Source organism: Bos grunniens, chromosome 29, assembly GCF_055505025.1.
Source record: "Bos grunniens cultivar Pamir isolate PY7600 chromosome 29, Bosgru_T2T1.0, whole genome shotgun sequence".
Classification (NCBI taxonomy): Eukaryota; Metazoa; Chordata; class Mammalia; order Artiodactyla; family Bovidae; genus Bos; species Bos grunniens.
In genome coordinates this window covers 4,688,411-4,714,105 of record NC_141193.1, presented here as the reverse complement: position 1 = coordinate 4,714,105, position 25,695 = coordinate 4,688,411, and positions in this window count along the sequence as shown.

The window sequence follows — 25,695 nt, the reverse complement described above, 5'->3', positions numbered from 1 at the left end:
TGTGTCAGCTGTGGGGTTCCCTTTGGGCTCTCCTCACTGCTTGCTGGGTGACCTGGGGCCGTATCCTGGCCCCTCTGGGTCTCTATCCTCACTTTTCCTGTAGAGGGGGCGCTGCCTCTGAACTACTGGGGGGCTGCCTGGGAGCTGCCCTTGGTGATACAGCAGGATTTCTAGGGAGTCTTCTAGGGCCTGGGGCTGGGCGGTCCCTGGGGCCACTTTGAGACCACGGCGTGTGGCCGTCACTCACAGCTTCCAGTTTCTCTGGAACCGATGGCCCCGATTTACAGAACACTCCCCACCTGGAAACCTGGTCTCTGCCGAGAACAACCAGTGTCGAGACAGACCCAAAGCATTTCCTTTTGTTGGCACCAAACTTTGTTTAAGAGACAGAAGACCCTAAACAGAAAGGCTTTCATCAGAAGGGCCCTCAAACAGGATTGCCCCACGACGGATCCATGGGGCTGCCTTCCTGGTTTCCAGCCTCAAAACACTGCTTTGAGTTAGAAACACATGTTAATTACACACACGGAAATTCATACCTTGACAATTTCTTTTTTTCACGTCTGCGCTCACAAGTGGAGTACTTTAGTGACTGAGAACATGTGCTAAAGGACAATTTTGCCAATATTCACATACTCTGCTCTCTCGGGGGGGTGATACACTTGGCGGATCCCCAGCCATGAGACCCTGCAAGAGTGTAGCCAAAAAAAAGCAAAACCAAACAAAACCGAGTACTCTGTGCCTGGCCTGGCCATAGGAAGTTCTCCTCCAAGTGTCGCTGGAGAAAACCGGGACAGACAGGACCGGAGTGGGGTGGGCAGCTGGACAGGCAGCCGCAGCGTGGAGAAAATAGGAGTGCCCGTCACCTGTCTTTATCAAGCGCTTTTACCAGGAGGCCGAGCCCAGGGCGTTATCTGATGTAATTTAGAGGCTGCCAAACACCCCAGTCTGTCCCGCAGTCCCGGTTGACGCCGGTCGCCTGGCGTCATCAATGAATGGTCCCCCTGAAAAGTGAAAACTCCAAAGGGCCCCAGTTTGGATGATAAAGACCACGTGACTTCGTGTGTCTGGGGTCCCATCTCGTGAAGGAGCACTCCAAGGGTCAGCTAGTGGAGGAATTTGCCCAAGGGCATCAGTTGACTTCCGGGATTTCAAGTCTCAGAAATGTTCATTCAAGCCTTTTCTTTATGGCTGCATCTCCATTGCTGCCCTGAAAATATCAGTTCATCAGTATCATCTTTCTAGATTCCATATATATGCGTTAATATACAGTATTTGTTTTTCTCTTTCTGACTTGCTTCACTCTGTAGAAGTGAAGCATTAGAAGCGTATTCACTACCATATGTAAAATAAATAGCTCATCCACCTCATTGGAAGCGTATTCACTACCATATGTAAAATAAATAGCCAACAGAGGTTTGCTGTAGGACTCAGGGAACTCAACCTGGAGCTCTGTGACAACTTAGAGGGGTGGGATGGGGTGGGAGATGGGAGAAAGGTTCAGGAGGGAGGGGGCATATGTACACCTATGGCTGATTCACGTTGATGTATGGCAGAAATCAAACCAATCTTGTAAAGCAATTATCGTTCAATTAAAAATAAATAAATTAAAAAAAAAGTCTCAGAGGTGGGCTCTGAAGCTGGGTAGGGCCGACCCTCCAGCCTTCGCTGTAACCTTGGCCAGCAAGTCCTTCCCACAACGAGGGGGGCCTCCGAGGGGCCTGCTGTGGGAAGACCCCAGGGCGGGGTCCCCCACCGAAGCCCCACCTGCCCGGGAGCCCCTCCAGAAGCCAGCAGCTGGGGTCCCAGGAAGAATTCTGCAGAGAGCGAGCTTTTTCCCCTTGAAGGAATAAAAAGCACACACACACACATTCCTGCGAATCAGAGGTGTGCCAAGTGGGGAGGGCGGGCAGGGCCCCTTGACCGGCTGGCCGCCAGCAGCCCGGGCACGTGACAGCACCGAGAGCCGCTGGCACCAACTCAGGCCGGGCGCTTGCATTGGGCGGCGGTGCCAGGGGCGCGAGGGTGGCCTTTCACCAGCTTGGCACCTCGGCCACGTGACGGCCCCTGCTTCGGGGCAGGCCGGCGCGGCCGAGGCACGGTGCCCGCACACTGGCCGTCTCTGGCTGAGAAGGCTGGGGAGGCAGCGTCAGAGAGGAGTTCAAGTGCCGTGTCAAGTTCAGGAGATAGGCTCACGGGCCCTGTCATGGCTCCCAGCGCTCCACGGGGAAAGGCCCTTCACAGTCTCCCACGCCAGGCCGTTTCCAGCGGCCCCGTAGCTGCCCCTCGGGGGAGGCGCGCTCACTGTTTCCGTCTGGGATGGAGTCACCTCTTGGGGTAGCTCGGGGCTCCACCCTGGGGCTGCCTTCTAGAGTCCTGGCCTCGATGGCCTGGCTTCCAGGCCCTGGGGCTGCTGTGTGCTTTGGTCTTCTAGAAACAGTAAGAGAAGAGCAGTGAGCCTTCCTATATGTGAATATACCAAAGATGGGAGATGCGTGACTGTCCCGGGGCAGCCATACATACCAAGTGACCACAGACTGGAGGCTTAAAATAACAGAAATTGCTTCTCCGCCCAAAGTCAGAAATCAAGGTGTTCCGGGGTTGCACTCATTTCAGAGGCCCTGGAGGAGGCTCCTTCCTGCCTCTTCAGCTCCTGATGGCTGCAGATGTTCCAGGGCTTTCAGCTGCATCCCTCAGATCCCTCCCACCATCGTCACATGGCCTTCCTCCTTCCCATGTCTTTGCCTCTGTCTCTCGCACGGACCCCTGCCAGGACGGTCTCATCTCAAGACCCTTAACTCTGCTGGGCCCACAGGGTTCTCACCCATTTCACACCCCAGCAGCCCTCTGCAGTAGCTGTTATTCCAATTTTACCGCTGGAGAGGCTGAGGCCTTAGGAAACTCATAGAAGGTCAGGCCACCCAGCCGTGGAACTAAGATTCAAAAGCACAGAGCAAGACCTCATAGGACCTGGCTTTAAGCCTTTGGGACTTGGTTCCAGGTCACAGGAGGGTGAGGAGGCCAGTCTGGAGCCACTGAACCAGCTCGTTCATTCATTCAATCGGTCAGCCACAGACACGCTCATTCCTTCACTCATTCAAACACCTCCCACCGGCCAGGCACTGCTTCTTGAGCAGGGGACGGCGTGGACAGGACAGACCGAGTTCTGTCCTTGTGGCTACCTTCTCATAGGACTGGGGACCCGTCCATTAGCGAAGCCCTCCCAAGGACACTCAGTGCAGAAGCAGGACGGGAGGACAGCAGCCTATCTGGAGGGTCTGGGGGTCCCCCAGGGGCAACGTGTCCCCCTGTGGACTGGCTTTGCATTCCGGCAGCCACTTGTTAGCCCTGTGACCTTGAGCAGAGGTGCAGGGCTCTACAGGTCTCAGTTTTCTCGTCTGTACAGAGGGGACACTGGCTCCTGGCTCAGGGCCAGTGTGAGGATGGATTGGCCCTCATGGGGTCCCCGGCCTTTGCCTGACTTTTTCCTTGTCATTGTTGTTCAGCTGCTAAGTTGTGTCCGACTCTTTCAACCTCATGGATTATAGCCCGCCAGGCTCCCCTGTCCATGGGATTCTCCAGGCAAGATTACTAGAGTGGGTTGCCATGCCCTTCTCCAGGGGAATCTTCCCGACTCAGGGATCGAACCCATGTCTCCTGCACTGCAGGCAGGTTCTTTACCGCTGAGCCACTTTCTCCTTGCTGCTGCTGCTGCTGCCAAGTTGCTTCAGTCGTGTCCGACTCTGTGTGACCCCATAGACGGCAGCCCATCAGGCTCCCCCGTCCCTGGGATTCTCCAGGCAAGAACACTGGAGTGGGTTGCCATTTCCTTCTCCAGTGCATGAAAGTGAAAAGTCAAAGTGAAGTCACTCAGTCGTGTCTGACTCTTAGCGACCCCATGGACTACAGCCTACCAGGCTCCTCTGCCCATGGGATTTTCCAGGCAAGAGTACTGGAGTGGGGTGCCAGGTGACACTAATTGGCTTCCAGCTGAGGGAGACCAGGAAGTGGCCTGGCCGTGTCCCTGTCACTCTCGCAGGTCCTACCAAAGCCTGGCCAGTGGGCAGGGGTGAGAAAGGCCACGGCTGGGTGGAAACAGGCTGGGTACACCGGCAAGGACCCTAAGACAGGCCACGAGGGGGGTTCAGGGACCAGCAGGGACCCTCAAGTCCCCTCTGCCACAGGGCCCTCGGTTGAGTGGCCTCACCCTCCTGCCCACTAGGGGCAAGAGCCTGAGTGGGAGTCCCCTGCTGGTGGGGCTACCAGGCCATCCTGGGGTCTTCTGAAGGCCAAAGTCTGGGTACCTGACTGGCGCGGGGAGGTGGGCAGCTGGCACGAGCCCCCTTCTGGCCGCGCTGGCACCACGGACAGGGGTTTGCCTCGCGTGCTGTGTTAGCTCCTCAACTGCTCTCACCAACTTCCTACAGGCAGTAGTTTCTCCCAGTCCTGGAGGCTGGAAGCTGAGACCCTGGTGTGAGCGGGGCTGGTCCTCCTGAGGCCCCCTCCTGGGCAAGCAGACGGCCGTCTCCTCCCCGTGTCCTCTCAGGGTCGGCCCTCTGAGTGTCTGTGTCCTGACCTCCTTATCAGGACCCCGGTCCTGTGGGATCAGGGCCCACCCTAGTGACTCTGTTTGACCTTCATTACCTCTTTAAAAGCCCCATCTCCAAATGCAGTCACTTTCTGAGATCCTGGGGGTTGGGATCCTGACACACGCATGTGGGAAGAGACGCAACTCAGCTCAGAACCTGCCTTTTGGAAGGAAGTCGTCAGGATGCAGAAAGGGAGACGCTTGCCCTGGAGATGTGGTCTGGGAGGCCTCCCCCAGACGCTTGCAGGGTGCGGGGTTTGGGGGGTGGTGAGGTGCGTGTGGCCCCTGCAGACCCGCCCAGGATCACGTGTGCTGGCATAAGCCTGAGCCACTCTCGGGTTGTGGGTTCCGTTTGGGGATGTAGAGGGAACAAAGTTAATAGCAGAGGGTTTCTTGAGTGGTACCCTCTTGTGGACTCAGCGAAGTCCCTGCCACCTGCTGGGGACGCCCTCCGCAGCCCTGCAGGGTCAGACACTGGAGGGGGCGGCGCCAGATGCAGGCTTCGGGTAGCTCGGCGGCGGACGGGGCCTAGGAGCCAGGACTCCAGGTTCAGTCCCGCGCGGCCGCTCCCTGGCTCTGCAAGAATGTTCCTTTGCCTCGGTTTCCTCATCTGTCCAATGAGTCACCGTGGAGGGTCAGATACGGTGATGCCTCGAGTCTCAGGATGTGCCCTGCCCTCAGCGGCTGGGCAGGGGAGGAGGGACGGTCCGTGGCTGTCCTGGAGCAGTGTTCAGACACGCGGCCCGGTGTGGACTTGGGCACCTTCAGCTCACCGGCCTGCTCGCAGCCTTCACTTCCCCCTCCTCCTCCTGGGGTTCTCCAGCTGGCCTCCCTGCAAGCACAGGTGAAAAGTGAAACTCAAGGTTCAGACCACAGGCACTCAGGTGGCGTGTCAGTGTGCAAGTGTGTGCGTGAGCATGAACGACAAGATGTGTGGCACATACATGTGCCTGCACGGTCATGCGTGTGCTTGTGGGTATGCACATGTGTGTGTGTGCAAGTTTGTATAGCCTTGTGGTGCATGTGTAAGCACACATGTATCTCTTTTTTAAAAACTATGTGTTTGGCTGCATCGGGTCTTAGTCGCATCCTGTACGGTCTTCCGTTGCTGCGCGCAGCCTCTCTAGCGGAGCTTGGGCTCCGTGGTTGCAGTGTGCAGGCTCAGCTGTCTCAGGGCACCTGGGATCCTAGTTTCCTGACCAGGGATTGAACTCCCGTCCCCCGCATTGCGGGTGGATTCTTGACCCCTGGACCACTGGGGAAGATCCACGTGTGTGTCTCTTCACGTGGGTGCATGTGGGTGTGTGTGCTGCTGGTTGCGTGTTCTGTAAATCACAACCCTTGGTGCGTGTCACGATTTTTGTTGCCACAGTGGTCACTTCCAGAGACTCGTGGGTGGCAGGTGCGGGTCGGCTCTGCTTCACAACCCTGCAGGGCAGACGCCATCCCCACTTTACAGATGGGAACGGCGAGGCTTGCGGAGGTGAAGGGCCCTACCTGGGATTCACGCCCTGACTCCAGAGGCTGCAGACACTCCAGCTCGGTGCCTCCTCCCCTCTGGAAGGTGGGTCTCTCGTTCAGCTCCCCCCGTCCCCTCAAAAAGGAGACTCGCCCCTCTTTGCAGATTCACGCTCCCACATCCTCCACTGGTCCTGTGGGGCTTGGTGGTCAGATGGGTCCGCACACCTGCTGGGCCCCTCCTGCAAGTTCCGGCTGTTTTGCCTCCTCCTGCCGTGGGCCTTGGGCAAGCTGGCCAGTTTCCACATCCATAACCTAGATCTGAAATCTGGTGGCTCCAGCAAAACCCCTACCTGGTGCCAGGTGCCCAGAGATCTTGTCTCACTTGATCATGGGTTCAGGGAGGTAGGGATTATTGTCCCATTTTCCAGATGGAGATGTTGAGGCTCAGACAGGTGAGTGGCTGCCCTTGGTCACAGAGTCAGGTCGTGAAGCAGGTTTCTCTGACCCCACGTCTGCTGGGGCTTGTCTCATGGCCTCTCAGTAGCCCAGGCCGCCTTGGAAGTTGCAGTGCTGAGCAATGAGCAGGGTTCAGTTTGCGCACGAGAGCGGCCAAGCCAGCAGAGCACTTGGTTGGGAGACAGAGTGCTGTGCTGGGAGCCCCGCGTGACCCTGTGGAGCGCCTACCCCTCCTGGTGAGCGTCTGTCCTCCTTCGTGGCAGCTCAGCCCGTATCTGGCTGGGCCTGGGCGATGACGCCCGAGGGCTGGTTCCGGGCTGCTGTTTACCCTGGTTCTGCATGGAGGGTTTGACCTCAGGCCTGCTCCCCACCCACCGGCCTGCTGAGCCCGCCTCCCCTCGGCTCCAGCTGACTCATGGCTCTGCTATGTGTCCAGCAAACATTCTGGAACCCTCACCCTGCAGCAGGGCTCTCTGAGCTGGCAGATGACAGGGCAGTGCTCTCTACCCCAAGTGGGAGGCGTTTGGTCCCCTGAGAAGCATTCATCCCTCTTCCTGTGTCTTTCCATGACAGCAGCGTGCTCCTGTGTCTGTGACCCCAAAAATGCTACTGATGGAGAATTCCCTGGTGGCCCAGCGCCTACGACTCCACGCTCCCAATGCAAGGGGCCCGGGTTCGATCCCTGGTCAGGGAACTAGATCCCACATGCTGCAGCTCAGAGTTCGCATGTGGCAACTGAAGATCCTTTGCGACCCCCTGGACTGTACCTGCCAGGCTCTTCTGTCCATGGGATTCTCCAGGCAAGAATACTTGAGGGAGTTGCCATGCCCTTCTCCAGGGGATCTTCCCGATGCAGGGATCAAACCTGCATCTCTTACATCTCCTTCATTTGCAGGCAGGTTATTTATCACTATCGCCACCTGGGAAACCCCCAGGACACGGTTCAATCCTTGGGTCAGGAAGATTCCCTGGAGAATGAATTGCCAACCCACTCCAATATTCTTGCCTGGAGAATCCCCATGGACAGAGGGGTCTGGCGGACTACAGTCCATGGGGTTGCAGAGTCAGACTTGACTGAAGCGACTTAACATGCACACATCCAAAATACTATTTTAGCGCATCATCAATATCAAAATCATTAGCAAAATGTCTTGCATTCTTTTGCACACCCTTAATTCTCCAAAACCCTCTGTTATTTTTACAGATAGCACTTCTCGGTTCGGATGTTCCATGTTCAACATCCTGCCAAAGTAGTTGAGTCTAAAGAAATTCATGACATTGTTTGGGTTTTAAAATTTAAATTTATTGAAGTGAAATAAAATTTAAACAACATTTTGAAGTCCCACTAGCCCCATGCCGAGTCCAGGGCCACGTATAGCCTGAGGCTGCCGTATGGGCGGCCCCGGTCTGGACATCACCTGGTCCTCCTCTCACTTATCCCGGTCCTCTTCCCTGTGACCTGGGTGGCTCCTGGCTCGCCCGAGGCGTTTGTCTATTGGAGGACTGGGTCCTGGGGACATTCGAGGGGCGATAGATTGGGATCTTGGGAGGCAGGCGGGGCGGGAACTTCACCCGTTGGAGCCTGATCTCCCTGCCCCCACCCCACCCTCGCTGTGGCTGGGGGTCTGGGTCCTTGAGCACATCGCCTCCCCTCTCTGGGGCCCCCCTCAAGCCCTGCTTCTCCATCAATGACACCTACAAGTCAGGGACTGCAGCCATCCTCGGAGGCCCGCATACAGGTGGCGCTTGATAGTGGCTTAGTACCTGAACAAGGCAGGTGCTGGTCTTGCCACCTGAGCTGCCCGCCACTGCCTTTTCTTTCTCCCACCACAGGTGCCCACTGGCCTTCCTCAGGAACCCCTGCATCCTGCTCATGGGTGATGCTGACCGGACCCCGAGGCCAGCCTCTCCCCATGCCCAGATCCACTCCCGTCATCCTGACGGCTCCCCTGGGAGGCAGGGGCCACGTGACACTACTTTGGGGGTGAGCAGACCAGGGCACAGAGAGGTGAAGCCACCTGCCCAGAGTCACAGAGCTCGCAAGGAGCAGACGGGACTTGACCCCAGCAGAGCCGGCTCCCACCCTCCGGGAACTGCTCGCTGAGCCGGCGTCTCCTCTGACAGCCGGGGTCCTGGTTCCAGTCCTGGCTCTGCAGTCTCCTGGTTCTGGCCTCGGATTCACCCACCGTACTTCGGGTGGGTCGGACGTTCTGACAGTCAAGTTTCTTCCCGCCTTCAGGGTCTCTGCCTCATTTCTTACTTTACGTTTTGTGAGTTGATTCGGCTTTGGTGATGGACCTGAGGGCAGGCCAGACCAGGTGGCCAGGAAACCATATCCCGCAGCCTAGCCCCTGTGGGGGGCGAGGCCCTGCTCACGGCCTGCTGAGGGCTAGGCCAAGAGGCTCGCCCGGCTGGATCCTGTGGCCAGGAGGAGCCTGCCCTGCCTCTTGGCACCGTGGCTGCGCAGCTGTCGGGGCTGGCCGTATGCAGTCACCAGGCTGGCGCGGGTGGCCGGGCGGGGTGGGGGGTGTATGTGTGTGTGCCGAGGGGCTCCATCACTGCCAGCGGCTCTCGCGGGTCCTGCCAAGTGGTGGTGGAGCCCGGCCCAGGTGCCAACGTGCTTGGTAACTGGATTGCTATTTGAAAAATTGAAGCAGTGTCAAGACAATCTCACCTCCGTGCTCCTATCGGGAGGCTGGAGCTGGCCGGGTGGCGGCCTGTTTGCGCAGGGCGGCCAGTGGGAAGGAGCCCGGGGACGGAGCAGATTATCCGGAGAATATTATCCGGCCAGCGCCTGGGCGGAGGCGAACAGGGCAAAGTGCTGGGACCGGGCTGACCCCGCGCAGCTGCTGACACCAGGCGCTGGCCAGTGCTTGCCCGGGGCCTACTGTGTGCCGGCTGCTGGGGGAGGCAGCAGGTACCAGGCTGACGTCTCCAGGGGGCCCGGGGCCCGGACGCAGGAAACCATTCCAACTTCTTTTAAAATCAGAGTTTAAAAAAAACAAACGAGCAGTTAGGTTGAAGAAAATGTTTAAATGCATGTACTGGGTTGTACAGAGTTTTTGCAAAATTCGTGTCTGCCTGGAACTTCAGAATGAGATGTTATGTGGAAACGGGGGTCTCTGTAGAGGTGATAATTGAAGACCAGCTTCTGCTGGAGTAGGGGGGCCTGGATCCAGTGACTGGTGTCCTTATAAGAGGAGAAAACACGGACACACAGTGAGGCGGACTGGCGGCGTGCAGTCACAGAAGGGGCTGCCTGGACCCCCCAGAAACTGGGAGAGACAGGAAGGGTCCTCCCATTCCCCGCCCCAGAGACTTCAGAGGCAGTGAGGCCCTGTGGACACCTTGATTTCGGACTTCCGGCTTCCACACGGTGGGGGAATAAATCTCTGGTTTGCAGTGATTCATCGCAGCAGCCTTGGAGAAGTAACCCGGGCAGTGCCAGTGGTAAAGAATCCACCTGCCGGTGCACGAGACGCAAGAGACACAGGAGACACGGGTTTGATTCTTGAGTCTGGAAGATCCCCTGGAGGAGGAAACGGCAACCCACTCCGGCATTCTTGCCTGGGAAATCCCGTGGACAGAGGAACCTGGCGGCTACAGTCCATGGGATCGAAAAGAGTCAGACACGACCGAGCCCTGAACACTGGGAAAGTAACAGAGTGTATAATATTAATTTGCTGTTAGTCCAACAAAGTTGTAAACAGAAACTGTTATTATTCTTTTTTTTTCTTTTTAAACTTTACATAATTGTATTAGTTTTGCCAAATATCAAAATGAATTATTATTTTTTAAGGAAAGAAGGAACCCTTGAAAGCAAAATTGTCCCCTGAGGCCCTTGAAAGTCTTAATTCAAGGTCGCAAGACTTGCCCTTCTTCTGGGAACTGAGGGCTGTGAACTGTGAATTGGGAACTCGGTGGCAATGGGGCGCCTGGATCGAGGGGGCGGGCACAGAGTGGGAGTGAGTTTGCAGGGCGTGGGTGGGACCCCAGAGGGAGAATCTTGGTTTCCACCCCGGCTTGGCTGTCTCCCGTCTGTGTGGCCTCTAGGCGGGGCGTGGCCTTCCTGCGCACATCAGCACCTACTTCAGAGTCACCACGGCCCGGGGTCTTCCTTCTGCAGAAGCACAGGCTTCAGGGTCTGGGGTGGTGGGGCCTGTGGCCTTGTCCACCGCCTGGTCCTGGGAGAGGAGCCAGGAGTGCGTTCCATCCGGGCCGAGAAAGAGCCGCTCTCCCTCCGCGCGTGTCCTGCCGCTGAGCTCGGGGCCCCTTTCTTTGCAGGTTCTCCTCCTCGTGGTCAGCTCGGTGTCACGCGGGTCCTCGCCGGAGGCCCGGGAGGCCAGCCCTTGCTTCTCCCACCAGACGGCCCTTCCTCCAGGGTGCTGTGTGTCCACATCTGACATCCCTCAACCTGCCAGCCGCGGGGACCCGAGCAGACAGATGCCAGTTGGACCCCAGCATGAGCTGGACGAGGCCCCAGGACTGTCCCAGCCGCCAGAGTGGTTTGGAAAGGTCCCCACACCGGGACCGCTTGGCGTCTTGGGATGCAGGCTGCCTGGCCATCAGGGAGAGACACCGGCCAGTCCCAGAGCCACTGGCGTCCGGGCAGCGAGCCCCAGGGACAGGGGTGCTGTCCGCCCCCATCCCACGTCCCTGTGCTTCGCACGCATCATCGCCATGAAGCCGCTTGGAGACACTCGTGTGTGGACAGGATTTCAATTCTCACCTCACAGGGAGGGACGCCCGGATGGGTGGCTGTAGCAGGTGGCGTGGCCAGGGTGGGAAGGCCAGGCAGAGGCCACTCAGAGGGAGCGGGGACGGATGTCTGGATCTGCTGGACGGCAGAGCCTGCAGGGGCCCCGGGGCTCAGGGCTGCATTCCTGCCTCTAGGTGGGGCGTTCTGCACGTGCTATCCCCATGGCTAGGAATCCGGAGCTGAGTGTTCATGGGCCGGCTGCTCAGGGCCAGGGGTTCCTGACGCCCGGAGGAGCGCGGATCAGGTTGGATTGGGTGCAAGGTTTTAACTCCTTCCTACAGATGCCTCTTGCATGCTGGGAACTGCGGTGTGGACTCTCCGATGCTCCAGGTTGGAAACACAGTGCCTTCTCCCCTCCCCTACAACTTTCCCTAATCCCTCCTGGATGGACTTGGATGCTGTCCTGAGTCCCCTCCCTCCCTCCTTTAAACCTTAGCCCCTTTGGGACAGGGTCAGTGCTGACCTCCATCACTCTGGGGCTGGACAGATAGTTCTCAGGAGGAGATGGGCAGCCATGGGCCCTGGTCTAGGACAGGGTCCTGGGGTCAGGTGAAGCCGTGAGCTTCCTGAGGGCAGGGCCCTGCTCGGTGTGGTGTCTCATATCCCCCAGCCCTCCTTTGTGCTCATGTCTTGGGGCCTTTTCCGTTCTCATGGTTGTCGTAGGAGGAGTGAGTGTTCCTGGATCAGTGAGACTGGGTTCCCTTCTGACTCGTCTCCTGTCCTTGTGAGCCTGGGCAGGTCAGTTCCTGGCAGCCTCCTTCTGGAAAGCAGCTGAAGCTGGCAGCACGTTCAGCTGCTCCTGAGGTCGGCCTGACGATGGCCTTGGAGGTCTGGGGTGTGGGGGCTGAATCTCAACTCCATGGCATCTGTGCTGGGGGATGCCAGGTGACTTCACTTCTCCAGGCCTCAGTTTGCTCATCTGTAAAATGGAGAGCACACAGGACCCATTGGAAACCTGGGCAGAGGGGACACTGCAGTTCAGTCGTAGCATCTGTTACACAGGACATGCTCATCCCCTTCTTCCCACTTTATTAATTTCAGTGAGAGGGTGATGACTGAAGGGGGGGATGTCATTGGGCTAGAATTACCATGCAGGAAGTTGACAGTTCGATGCCTTTTGATAAAAGTATTCAGGGTACTCAACCACCACGGCAATCAAGGCATACAGCTGTCCCATCACCCCCAAAGGTCCTTCTTGCTGGTCCTTTGCAGGCAACACCTTCCCCACCCCAGCCTCTGGAAAGCACAGATCTGGTGTTGTCCCTATGGTTTTGCCTTTTCCAAGGGGCTTAAGTGGAATCGTGCGGCACGCAGCCTCTCGTGTCTGGCTTTATCACTTGGCCTAGCACATCTGGGACTCACCCAGGACGACATGTGTGTTTGCAGCTGGTTCCTTCTTACTGCTGAGTATTACGTGATTAGAGCGTGGACACTGAGTTGTATGAACAGACCACAATTTGCTTACCATCCACCGGCTAACGGACTTTTGAGTTGCTTCCGCTTGTGGCTGACGTGTGTGAAGCTGCCACAAAGACTCGCATCCAGGTTTTGTGTGCACATGCGTTCGTTTCTCTTGGAGGCGCACTGGAGGGGGATGGCTGGATTATACGTTAGGTGCTGTTGTTGTTCAGTCGCTGAGTTGGGTCTGACTCTTGCAACTCCATGGACTATAGCACACTAGTCTCTCTGTCCTCCACCATCTCCCAGAGTTTGCTCACACTCCTGTTTATTGAGGTGGAGATGCTATCTAACCGTCTCATCTTGTACCACCCCTTTCTTTTGCCTTGAATCTTTCCCAGCATCAGGATCTTTTGCAATGAATTGGCTCTTGGAATCAGGCGGCCAAAGTATTGGAGCTTCGGCTTCAGCAACAGTTCTTCCAATGAATATTCAGGGTTGATTTCCTTTAGGATTGACTGGTTTGATTCCTTGCTGTCCTACTTTTCTGGTGAAGAGTCTGTTCAAATTTTGCTCAGTAAAAAATTTAGTCTGTTTTGTCTTATCATTGAGCTGTAATATTCTTTCTGCATTCTGGACATAGACCTTTATCAGACATGTATTTTTCAAATATTTCCTCCCAGACTGTGGCTTTTTACATTTTATTAACAGTGTCTTTGAAATATCAGAAAATTTTATTTCCACGAAGTCCAGTGTATAATTTTTAAATGAGCTTTTCTTCTCTTTTTTGTATCTTAATAATTTTTGGCCTAACCTAAAGTCACAAACAGTTTCTGTTTTCTTCTAGATGTTTTATAGCTGTAGGTTCTACGTTTAGGACTATGACCTGTTTTGACTTTGCCTAAGCTGACCTTTGTCTTTAGTGCCTCCCAATGCCTCCCTCACATAGCCCCATAGCCGCTGGTCTCTCCTGTCCTGCTTCCTTTTTCCACACGGGCAGGTGTTGGCTGAGGCTGCTCTGCTACCTTGACCACTGGATCAAAAGCCCTTGGGCTACCCTGGGGCTGGCAGTGCTGGTGCCAACCTCTGCCGAGCCTGTTTATCTTCTGGACTGGGGGATGGCCTCTTCCAGGGGACCCAAGGCCGGAATCCTGCCCACTGCTCAGAAGACGTAATGGCTGGGACTCATCCTTCCTTTGCAGCCTGGGGCAGTCGGACCCTAGAATAGCTCCACCCTCCTCCCCGTGATACCTGGGGCACCTTTCTCATCAGTGTGCCGAGCTCAGCCACTTCCTTGTCATACTCCACCAACTCCCTTCACCATCAAGGGGTTACTGGCCCCATTTCTCAGATGGAGAAACTGAGTTTAAGGGGATTGCATTATGTGTCTGGGCTGGAGAGCAGCAGAGCTGGGAGCTGAACCTGAACCACGTTGCTTCTCCAGGTCCATCCTCTCTGTGAGGGCAGTTGTGAACTCCTCCACGCAGGCACCTGGGAATGATTTATCCAAGGAGGGCTGGCACACTTTTTTTTTTAGGGTGAGTGTGCTGTCTCCCCAATGGGGTAAGCTCCTCCTGCCCAAGGATTTCTTATATTTTGTGTCTCTTCCCACAAAACGTGGCCTCATATATCCAGGAGAAGTTCACACAAAGACACCTATGTGTGAGTCAGACTTTTAAATATGGCATCGCCTCCCCACAAAGGTCCTCATGGCGGTTGGTAGCCTGGCCAGGCGGCTGATGGATTTGGCTATCACACCATCCTTGTTCAGTGTCTGGTATACAGCAGGCGCTCAGTAAATGTTTGTAGCATGAAGGAATGAACTTAGAGCCATCTACCCAGTGCATATCGTCAATTATAACAAAATCCAGTGGATCATGACCATCAGAGTCAAGGCTCAGTATCTAAGACCAGCCAAGACTTGAGTGGTGTGTTTTCTGGGCTGTCCGGGTTCATGGGCTGGGATCTAGAAGGGACATGGCAAGACCCGTTGAGGCTGGGCCCAGAACCTGGGAACCCGTAGCCCACAGAAACATTTTGGAACCCAGGGTGGCTCGGCCAACCTGTCCCCTCCTCGGAAATGGCCCCAGGATGATGGGGCTGGCTGGCTCAGCACGCTGGCCAAGGCTTTCTGCAGTTGGGAGATTTTGTTGCTGATAAAGATGCGATCGCTCTGGGATAGGGCCTGGGGGAGCTCAAGACTTCTGTCCATTGCAGGCTCTTAGTGGTCATAAGCGGCCTCCAGCAGGAGCCGGCCTGGGGGCAGGCCTCCATCTTGGGGAGGGGGCTCAGACAGGCTGGGACCTGGGACCATGGTCTGTGGTGCCTGCTCCTGGACAAACATCTCCTTGAGCAGCAAAACTCAAGCTAACTATAGGAGACTAAAAATAATGGTGTGCACGCCTGTGCATGGACAACAAGACACAAAACGACCAAAAAATGGGGCTTCCCTGGAGGCTTAGTGGTAAAGAATCTGCCTGCCAATGCAGGAGACGAGTGTTCGATCCCTGATCCAGGAAGATCCCACATGCTGCGGAGCGACTAAGCCCGTGCGTCACAACTGTTGCGCCTGCGCACTCTGGAGCCTGGGAGCTGCAACTGCTGAAGCCCGTGCGCCCCAGAGCCCCTGCTCCACAGCAAGGGAAGCCCACACACTGCAAGGAAGAGTAGCCCCCGCTTGCTGCAACTGAGAGAAGCCCCTGGGCAGCAACGAAGACCCAGCACAGCCAAAAATAAATAAAGATGAAAACCCAGGTGCCACTTGCAAAGAGCCAAGAGCAAAAGCTGGGGTTTGGGAGCAAAAACAGGGTCCTGAGCATGCCCTGCACACAGTACCACCAAAGGCTGGGCAAACAACCTAAGCCACTGTGCCCCACCTGGCCGGACCCCTGGACACACCCTGACCCTCACCCCATGTAAGGAAACAGTTAGTCCCTCCCAGCCCCAGGGGAGGGAGCCCGGGAGCCTGTTACTCGTTCTCGCTCCCCTCTGCAGCAGCAGGGTCCCCGCTAAAACCTTGCCCGAATTTCTTGTCTGGCCTCTGATCAATGTCTATTGGTGAAGGAGGCCAAGAAGCCTGGTCAGTAACAGGAGACGAGAGCTGGGAGCAGGCTCTTGGCCTCCGGTCCTTGGGCAGAAGTCCTGCTGGGACCCCTGTGTCTGACACTCACGGTGATCTCTCTGCAGGCAAAGCACGTGGATCTCCTGTTTTGCTTTTTCCTCGGTTGGGATCGCATGAAGTACCAGGTTGGTGTTCCTGAATTTAAACTGGGGGGCTGTTCACCTGTGTGTCCCTGTTGTTCCCTCCCCACCCCCAACACAGTCAGTGACCCGTGTCAAAGCTGGAGTTGTTATAACTCCTGGAATAAGGGGAGCTCGGTCCTGGAAGGGGGGACATTGGTCTCGGGCCACCCAGCTCCTCATCGCAGACCCTGCTGTCAGCTGGGAGGGCCAGGGAGGGGTGGGCGGCAGTGACAGGGAGGACAGCCCAGTAAATGTCGGCTGGGTGCAGCCTCGGTGTGACTTGGCCGAGGAGATGCCCGTGAACCCGGGGCCAGCAGAGCTAAGGCAATGCTCAGGATGCTTGCTTGGACAGCAAGGAGATTAAAGCAGTCCATCCTAAAGGAAATCAACCCTGAATATTCATTGGAAGGACTGATGCTGAAGCTGAAGCTCCAATACTTGGCCACCTGATGGGAAGAGCCGACTCATTGGAAAAGACCCTGATGCTGGGAAAGATTGAAGGCAGGAGAAGAAGGGGGCGACAGAGGATGAGATGGTTGGATGGCATCACCGACTCAATGGACATGAGTTTGAGCGAGCTCCGGGAGATAGTGGAGGACAGGGAAGCCTGATGTGCTGCAGTCCATGAGGTTGCAAAGAGTCGGACACGACTTAGCGACTGAACAGCAACAACAACTCCATGTGACACCCCAAAATGTGTCTCGATAGCACCGAATGTCCCTTGGTGGGCAATCACTTCTGGGGAGACCCACTGCTTCAAACTGGCCCCACTTTACAGAGAAGGAAACTGAGGCTCGAGAGCAGCCAATGGCTGCCTCAAGGGTTACCTGGGGTCACTGCTCTGTACCTGATGTTGGTGCCTCCAGCTTTGGGGGTGCGGGGTGGTCCAGACTCTTCTGGCCCCTGCGGCCTCCTGTCCATGCTTCCTCAAGCCCAGTGTCCAGGTGGGCCGTGAGCGCTGGTAGATTTGGGGCTGATGCTGTCGTGGGAAGAGACGCCCAGAGCCAGGTCGGAACCCAGGTGTGTGCTCGGCAGGAAGTACCACAGGAGACATGGGCCGCCCTGCAGAGGGTTATCTTAATCCCCGGTTTCCTTTGCTTCTCCTCCTGGCTCTCCTCCTGCTAATGAAACAAGTCTTAGAGATCACCGCCCCCGCCCAAACACACACACACACTCATACAAAGGGGTTTTCACACCTGGAAGCGCCCTGGGCTTCATAGACTTTGTGTTGTGGCCGAAGGGGCTCATTTCCTGATAGAGGAAAACCATCCTTTGGCGCTTATGCAACAGTGGCTTGGCTGGGGAGTCTGCGTTGTCCAGCGCCCCCAGCCACGGACCAGCATCTTAATGCGCCGATTTACCTGGAAACACGAGACGCCTCATCCAGGCTTAGCCCCACTGACGACATCTGAGTTCAGATTATGTGGTGAGAAATGTCGGAAGTAACTGGGGGTTTGTGGGTGGTGGTGGTGGGGCAGTGAAACCCCACTTGGCTGGCATCTCAACAGCAGTGGCTAGATTCCCAAACTATGGGGTTGGCCAAAAAGTTCGTTTGGATTTTTTCTGTCACATCTTGCAGAAAACGCCGAAAAAACTTTTGGCCAACCCAGTATGACCGTGACTTGTCTTGTGAAGCGTCTGTTCATATCTGCCACTGTATCTGTGTGACGGCCCTCCTGTGGCATTGCCCGCAGCCCGACTACGTTCTGGGAAAAGGGACAACATGTGACAACATGTGACTGGCCCACGGGGTCCCACAGGACGGTGCTTGTGGTGTCCAAGACCCTCGGCGGCACCAGGAGGGGGCTTCTGGGCAGTGATTGAACTCTGTGGAAGCAGCTGCTCTGAGCTCTGCCAAGGTCAGATGGGACAGGATGGCCGTTTTGCAGGATGATTTAAGAGGAAACTTAAAAGCAACATCAACTTCTCCTTTGAAGAAGTGGGCAGAGAGGGGTTTGGAGAAAGAATGCAGAGACTTCTTGAGTGGGGCCAGCCAGGCTCCTAAGCGCTGTGCGCACACGCTCAGTCTTGTCTCTGCCACCCCATGGAGTGTAGCCCGCCAGGCTTCTCTGTCCATGGTATTTCCCAGGCAGGAATGATGGAGTGGGTTGCTAGTTCTTCCTCCAGGGGAAATTCCCTATTCAGGGATCGAACTTCTGTCTCCAGCATCTCCTTCATTGCAGGAGAATTCTTTACCCGCCGAGTCGTCAGGGAAGCCTAAGTTCTGTAGTTTGTTAAAAATATCTGCCCCACGGGAGTCACAGCGTCATTTGCAAAGCACCAATTATGGCTGGCTGTTGATCCCATCTCTGGTCTCCCTTCTCCCTTTCTGAGGAAACTGCAGAGGTAGATCTGAAGGAAGTGTGCCCAGCCAGAATTCCTGACCTCGTGGCTGCTTCAGAATCCAGAGCACGTGACACCATTCTTGCCAAAGGGATGTAAGCAGAAGTCAGCTAGAGATTTCCCGGTCAGCTTTTGCTTTTCTAGTATAGGCATCATTGCCCGCCTCCCACTCCCCACCCCGACCCCGAACGCTTTTCTTCTTCTTGGACTATGGGTTAAAGGCTGGAGGTGCAGCAGCCATTTTTGTCCATGAAGATGAGACTTCAACCTCAGGAGGCTGGAGTCAGAGGCCTTTGGACATTGATGTCATACTGTCCAAACCCTTGTGGGGGATAAAACTAAACTCCACGGGTTAAGCCTCTGTTGGGAGTCTCAAACTCCTTCCAGCTGCTGCATACATCTCTCTCTGGTGTATATAGTTCAATTCAGTCACTCAGTCGTGTCCGACTCTTTGTGCCCCCACAGACTGCAGCACACCAGGTCTCCCTGTCCATCGTCAACTCCCAGAGTTTACTCAAACTCATGTCCATTGAGTCAGTGATGCCATCCAACCGTCTCATGCTCTGTCGTCCCCTTCTCCTCCCACCTTCAATGTTTCCCAGCATCAGGGTCTTTTTAAATGAGTCAGTTCTTCACATCAAGTGGCCAGAGTATTGGAGTTTCAGCTTCAACATTAGTCCTTCCAATGAATATTCAGGACTGATTTCCTTTAGGATGGACTGGTTGGATCTCCTTGCAGTCCAGGGGACTTTCAAGAGTCTTCTCCAACACCACAGTTCAAAAGCATCAATTCTTTGGTGTTCAACTTTCTTTATAGTCCAACTCTCACATCCATACATGACTACTGGGGAAACCATAGCTTTGACTAGACTGACCTTTGTTGTCAAAGTAATGTCTTTGCTTTTTAATATACTGTCTAGGTTAGTCATAACTTTACTTCCAAGGAGCAAGCTTCTTTTAATTTCATGGCTGCAGTCACCATCTGCAGTGATTTTGGAGCCCAAAAAGATAAAGTCAGCCACTGTTTCCACTGTTTCCCCATCTATTTGTCATGAAGTGATGGGACCAGATGCCATGATCTTTGTTTCCTGAATGTTGAGCTTTAAGCCAACTTTTTCACTCTCCTCTTTCACCCTCATCAAGAGGCTTTTCAGTTCCTCTTTGCTTTCTGCCATAACGGTGGTATCATCTGCATTTCTGGATGTTATTGATATGATTGGTCTTGTTGCACACTGACTTTGGGGATACAGGGACATTTCAGCACGTAGGTGAATTTGCAAACATGGAATCTGTGGATAACGAGGATGAGCCGTACTTATCAAACGGGACCTCAGCAGCAAAGAGGAAAAAGAAGGAGCTGCTTGGAGACTGACCTTGGATAGAGAGGTCAGCGGAGACTCCTTGAGAAAGAGGAATTATAGCCAGAATCTGAAGGTGGGGAGGAGTCAGCCTGTGAAAGTGGTGCAGGGTTCAACAGTGTCTTTTCTCAAGGTCAAGTTCAGAGTAGACAGGGCTTCATTTAGCATAACCTTGGGGCAGAGGGATTTGCCTCTGTCTTTTCTTTCGAGCTGCCACGTGGCAGGTCTTTTGTCTTTGTACTTCTTTTAGGTTGTTTATTTTTCTTGTCATTTTATTCTCTCTTCCTTGACTACTTTGAAACTTATAGATTCAATTTCTATTCATTTAACAGCGACCCTGGAGACTTTTGCCAGGTGTATTGAACTTTGAAGTGTCTAATCAACCTCTTATACTCCTTCCACATGAAATAAGATTTCAGAGTACGTCACTCCCCTTCTGACTTACATGTGATTGTGTCATGTATTCTATTTCCAATTTTAACTTCCCCAAGTTAGACCTGACTTTTCTGGTTTTATGCAGTCAAAGTTTGTTCAGATTTACCCAGATATTCCCCATACACTTTGCTCATGATTTTTTTTTTTTTTTCATTTTGAATCTTCTTTCAGCAGTTACTCCCCTTTGGCCTGAAATATGTCTTCTGGGATCGCTTTTACTGGCAGTGTATTTGTGGCAAGCATCTACATTTTTCACTTGTCTAAAAATAAGTTGATCAACTTCTTCTTGCGTGGTTTGCACTTTTTGTGTGAAGATAGCCCTGCCCCAAGGCTATGAAAATGTTACTCTACAAGGTTCTTTGAAGTTTTTATAGATTTGCTTCTCACATTGAATAGCAAATCCACGTGGAGCTGCTTTTTGTGTGAGGTGCGAGGTAGGGGTCTGCACCAACCATTGGTGTTCTCCAGCCTAGCATTTGTCGCTGATGCTCAGTCGCTGAAGTCGTGTCTGACTCTTTTTGATCCCACGAACAGCAGAAGGCCAAGCTTCCCTGTCCTTCACTATCTTCCGGAGCTTGCTCAAACTCATGTCCATCGAGTCGGTGATGCCATCCAACCATCTCATCTTCTGCTGCCCCCTTCTCCTCCTGCCCTCAGTCTTTCCCAGCATGAGTCTTTTCCAATAAGTCGGCTCTTCTTATCAGGTGACCAAAGTATCAGAGCTTCAGCTTTAGCATCAGTCCTTCCAGTGAATATTCAGGGTTTATTTCTTTTAGGATTGACTGGTTTGATCTCCTTGCTGACTCCTTTCAAGTGTCTTCTCCAGCACCACAGTTCAAAAGCATCAATTCTTCCGTCCTCAACCTTCTTTATGGTACAGCTTGCGCATCTGTACATGACCACTGGAAAAAGCCATCGCTTTGAATATACAGACCTTCACTGGCAAAGTGACGTCTCTGCTTTTTAAACATGTTCTAGGTTTGTCATAGCTTTTCTTCCAACATTTAGTGCTCTAAATATTTCAGGTCCATGGTGGGGGTGCAAGTCCCCATGGAGATGTGTATCAAGTATCTATGCTATGTAATAAATCACCACCAACATGGCTTAAAGCCATACCTGCTTATAAACTCACAGTTCTTTTAGGCAGAAGTCCAGGTGGATTTCGATGTGTTCTCTGCTCAGGTTCTCATAAGAGATCAGAGCTCTGGGGAGGAATCCACTTCCAAGCTCACGTGGTTGTTGACAGAATTCAGCTCTTTGCAGTTACAGGACTGCGTCCCCCACCTTTCCTCACTGGCCATCAGCCAGGAGTCCCTGTCTGTCTTGGTTCCTAGAGGTGGCCCTCAGGTCCTAGTCATGCCTCCCCTGTCTTACTCCCCACAGTGTGGCAGCTCCTCTTTTCAAAGCTGGCAGGAGCATCTCACTCGTCTCTGCTGCCACAGCCTTGTACGGCATAACCTGCCCCTTTGTGGGAGTGACCATCTCATCACGTCTGTGTTGGCCACAAACACAGACATGTGTGGAAGGGGGCATCTCTCCCATCACATGCCACTTCCTGGGAGAAGCTCTAGGAGCCAACTCTGACATGTCTTGTGATCCTCTGTCTGCCTCCCTAATTGGGGAATACTTTTTTTCCAATCTGTATACATTTAACTTATTTTTTCTTGCTTCACTCTCCCTTAGGGCCTTTAGTACAACTGATCAATTTGACTGCAATACTTTTAGAACTTAACACTCCTCAAAACACCATAAGAGGCACAAAAAGACAAATCACAAACTTAGAGGAGAGACTGCAATGCATAGAAATGGCAACAAATTAGTATGAAGAAAAGGTCAGGTTTTAAAACATTATTTTGTTTAGTTATTTTTGGCTGTGCTGGGTCTTAGCTGATGCATAGGCTCATCTCTGGTTGAGGCAAGTGGGGCCCACTCTCTGGTTGGAGTGCAGGAGGGTCTTCCCTGGTGGCTTCTTCCCTGGTGCCCCTGGTGCAGCACAGGCTCTCAGCTGGTAAAGAATCCGCCTGCAAGGTGGGAGACCCAGGTTCAGTCCCTGGGTTGGGAAGATTCCCTGGAGAAGGGAAAGGCCACCCACTCCAGTATTCTGGGCTTCCCCTGTGGCTCAGTTGGTAAAGAATCCGCCTGCAATGTGGGAGACCCGGGTTCGATCCCTGGGTTGGGAAGATTCCCTGGAGAAGGGAAAGGCTACCCACTCCAGCATTCTGGCCTGGAGAATTCCACGGACTGTACAGTCCATGGCATCGCAAAGAGTCAGACATGACTGGGCGACTTTCACTCACTCTCAGACTCCAAGCCTGTGGCCTCCAGTAGTTGCAGCACGTGAGCTCTCGAGCACAGGCTCAATGGTTGAGGTGCACAGGCTTAGGTGCCCCGTGGCATGTGGATCTTCGTGGAGCAGGGATCGAACCCACATTCCTCGAATTGGCAGGCGATCCTTTACCACTGAGCCACCAGGGGAGCTCCAAAAGGTAAGTTTTAAGATAGGGTTTAAGACAGGGTTTATTATGATTTAGGTATGGCAAGGTCAACCGATCAGGAGATGACTGCCGTTGGAAGTCTTGGAAGGATGCCATTGGAAGGATGGTTTGTCACTCACAGGTCTCAAGGGAAGGTAGCTACCACCCAGGGAAGGACCACTGCTGGTCAGGAGGGGAGGACACGGTCAAGAATCTTTATTGTGGGTTCCCCTGGAAGGAGTAGGTGAGACGAGGAAGCAGGCTGAGGGTGGGCAGGTGGGATGACTTCAGGTGGCTCTGGGGGCACAGGGGCTGTCCTTAGTTGCTGGTCCTGGGGTGATCAGTGCAGGGGATGGTAGCCCCGAGTCTGGGAGCCCAGTGAAGAAGGTGGTCAGGTTTTAGGCTCTGGATGGTTGGCTTGTATTTGAGAAGCATGCTCACGGGTGATTCATTTGCCCCCTGTAGGCACTGGCTGACTCTGGGAGTGGCAGTCCACCTAGGGTCAGGAATTCCCAGATCCCGAAGCATCAGCACACAGAAAACAAAAGGAGCGGTTAATATAATCACTCTCTGGCTCAATCGTGTCCGACTCTTTGCGACCTTGTAGACTGTAACCCACCAGGTTTCTCTGTGCATGGGATTCTCCAGGCAAGAATACTGGAGCGGGTTGCCATTCCCTCTTCCAGAGGATCTTCCCGACCCAGAGATAGAACCCATGTCTCCTTCGTCTCCTGCCTTGCAGGCGGATTTTTTACTGCTGAGCCACTAGGGAAGCCTGGTTAATACAACGAAGAGCACCTAAAAAATCATCAAGAGAGACAAACAGCCCTGTAAGCAAAAGACTCAACTGTAACTCTCTCGTAATCTAGTACGAGAACTAAAAACAAAGGTGCAGATTAAAACCATAATATGGCACCAAAAAAAAAAAAAAAAAAGTCCCCTACAGTAAGATACCATTTCTTATCCATCAGATGGGCAAACATTAGAAAGTGGCTGCTGGAGGTGGAACTTGGTGCCGCCACTTTGGAAAACAAGTCGGCATTTTTATCATGAAGTTAAAGATACGTGTTCCCTTTAGCCAACCACGTGTGTTCGCACATACATTCCCCAAAGGAAGCTCTAGCAATGTCGTTATTTAAACGCTTTTGGGTGAATACGTAACTTTAAGTGGTCATTTTACTCCAACAACATAGAGACGTGACCCCGGGGACATACCCGAGCCAGCCCATGGCCTGTTGAAACACCTGGGCTAGCCCATGGCTAGGGATACACCTGGGCCAGTCCACAGCCAGGGGATACACTTGAGCGAGTCTATGGCCTGACAAAACACCGCAGCTAGCCCATGGCCTAATGATACGCCTGGGCCCACAGCCAGGGGACATAACTGAGCCAGCCTGAGCTGGCTTCTGTCCCTGATGACTGGCACGTCACCCACTGGTGACAGTGGAGACTCAGGAGGTGCGTGGACAGGACCCCTCGGGTGGTTGTGAGAGTGTGGTGTTTCTGAGAGGACAGGAGATTCTCCCCGAGGCCACACCTTGGAGGCAGTGGGGCTCTTTCTTGTGGCTCAGTTCAGTCTCGAGAGCCCATGAGTGTCCCCAAGTCCCCAGCCTGCCACCCCCCAGCACGAAGCCTGTTTCTGAGAGTCACACACTCATGTCAAAAAAATTGTTTTGCACAGCAGCCTTCCCCAATCCTTGTCCTCCACCATTTCCTTTTTTTTTTCCCCTTTAAATTTAGAAATTGAGAGAGAAAATCTAGGCTGGGTCATGCTTGGGAAAATGCTGAAATTTTTTTTTTCTCTTCTGCTCAGTACATTTCTTTTATCTTAAAAAAAATTAATACCATTAGGTCATCTGCCTCCCCCTCCCTCTTTTTATTTCTGGGAAAAATCTTCATTTTGTGTATTTCTCAAGCATCTTGACATTCCGTCTGAGACTAGCAGCCGGATCACTTCCTCCCAGTCCCTCTCAAAATTCCTGCTGGTTTTATCTCCTGCAAATGCCTTAGTGTTGCAAAGCAAATCCCCCCTCAGTCTGTCTCTCTGCCCGCCTCTCTGTGAAAAAGAAAGGGCCCCCGGCTCTCAGTGAGGTCCTCGGGCAGCCCAGATGCCTCCCCCAGCGCCTTCAAAGGTGCCTCCTCTGGGCCCACCAACCTCTGCCTATTAACTCTTTCAAAGTGCATTTGTCAGCATGTGAAAGCTGTCTGGGTTCATTGATAAAAAAGGTATTGTTTTTTAGGACTGTTTTGTATTAACAGGTTGCATCGGGGACAGTCTGCATTTACAAAGGGCTGTAGGTCCCTTTCACCTACTTGTTGCTGTAAAAGATGAAAGGAGTGGGTTGGAGACCCCCCTGCCGCCCCTGCACCCTTGCCAGAACACGCTTCATGGAAGAGGTGGGCAGCTTGGAGGTTACTTCTCCCCAAACCCTAAAGAGTTAACGTGCAATGGTTAAAACTCCTCTCTTTGGCCCCTGGTCCCTTATTCTAATGTATGAACTCTCATTCAGACATGAGCAAGCTGCATGTGCGTCTGGGGCTTGGCGACAGCTTGCCTCCTCTGGGTGACAGGATGGTCCCTGCCGAAATGTTCATAAAAGCACCATGTTATGAACACCCTGGGCTCACCGAGACGCAATCGCTTCTTTTGCAGGCAGGTCTCTGCAGCCCCCACGATCCAAGAGGGGTTCACTTTGTCTCATTCCGGCCGGGGGACTCTGGGCCCGAGGTGAGAAAAGTGACCAAGGTTATTAAGAATTCTGACAAGGTAGGCTGAATAAATTGTGTTTTCTTTGTGAGCCTTAATCCGGTGTTGTATTGGCTTCTCGGACATGGCTAATTTATTTGGAATTTCATTCTGTTCCTGACAGCGTCCTTGACTAGCTGTTTGATCACCCCCGAGCAAAGTTACATACCAGCTTTCAACTGCTGGCGGGGCCCCGGTGTGATTTTTCTCAAGTGCGTTCTCCTGGGCTCTGCTTTATGTTTGCAGGAGGACATTTCCAATGGCGGGGGCCGTCCCTTGTTAGAGAGAAACCCGGGCTGGCGCAGGGCTCCCCCTCAATGAGGAAGCTTTCCACTCTTCCCCACTCGTCCCCCTGTTTGGGATTCTAATCTGCCTTTGTGGAGCAGGCAGAAAGAAAATTAATTTTCTCCCTGTCTGCGAGGAGCGAGAGTGGC